This window comes from Helobdella robusta (assembly GCF_000326865.2).
Source record: "Helobdella robusta unplaced genomic scaffold HELROscaffold_54, whole genome shotgun sequence".
NCBI classification, from domain to species: domain Eukaryota; kingdom Metazoa; phylum Annelida; class Clitellata; order Rhynchobdellida; family Glossiphoniidae; genus Helobdella; species Helobdella robusta.
The window spans coordinates 273,727-274,408 of record NW_008705287.1 but is presented as its reverse complement, the minus strand read 5'-3'; positions in this window follow the sequence as shown (position 1 = coordinate 274,408).

Genomic DNA, 682 nt, shown 5'->3' with positions numbered 1-682 from the left:
CCTCTTCGTTATATCGATTTTGTTATCTTCATGATTAGCCAATATTATAATCTTGTCTTTATTGTTAGTATTATTATGAATATCAATGATAATATTGCTATTATCACTCTTCTTATTTTTCTTCCTTTTCTTCCTCTTCTTCTTCTTTTTTCTTCTTTTTCTTTTTTTCTTCTTATTGTTGTTGTTATTCTTATTTTTATTATTATTATTATGATATACGCTGTCGCATTTACATTTTTTTAATTACAACACGTGACGTAACAAGATGGCGACGACGATGTTTCGAGCTGATTGGTTGCCGTAAGTTGAGATGGCTGTTGCTAGAGACGTCGTTGGTTGTTAGTTGTTGCTTGTTGTTGTAGTTTTTGATTGATTGATTGTTGTTGTTTTGTTGCTGTTAATTAGGATTGTTGCTGTTTTTACGATTGTTGTTGTTGTGAAGGATTGTTATTGTTGATAACAGTTAGTTTTGCTGTTGTTGTCGTTGTATTTGTTTGGAGTTGTTGTTGGGTGTTGTTAATTGTTGTTGTTATTGTTGTTTTATGTTGTTGTTAGCTGTTGTTGTTGGGAGTTGTTGTTGGTTGTTGGCTGTTGTTAGTTGTTGTTGTTGCTTAATGTTGTATTTGGAAGTTGTTGTTGTAGTTGCCATTGTCGTTCAACAATAATTTACATGAAGGCGCCA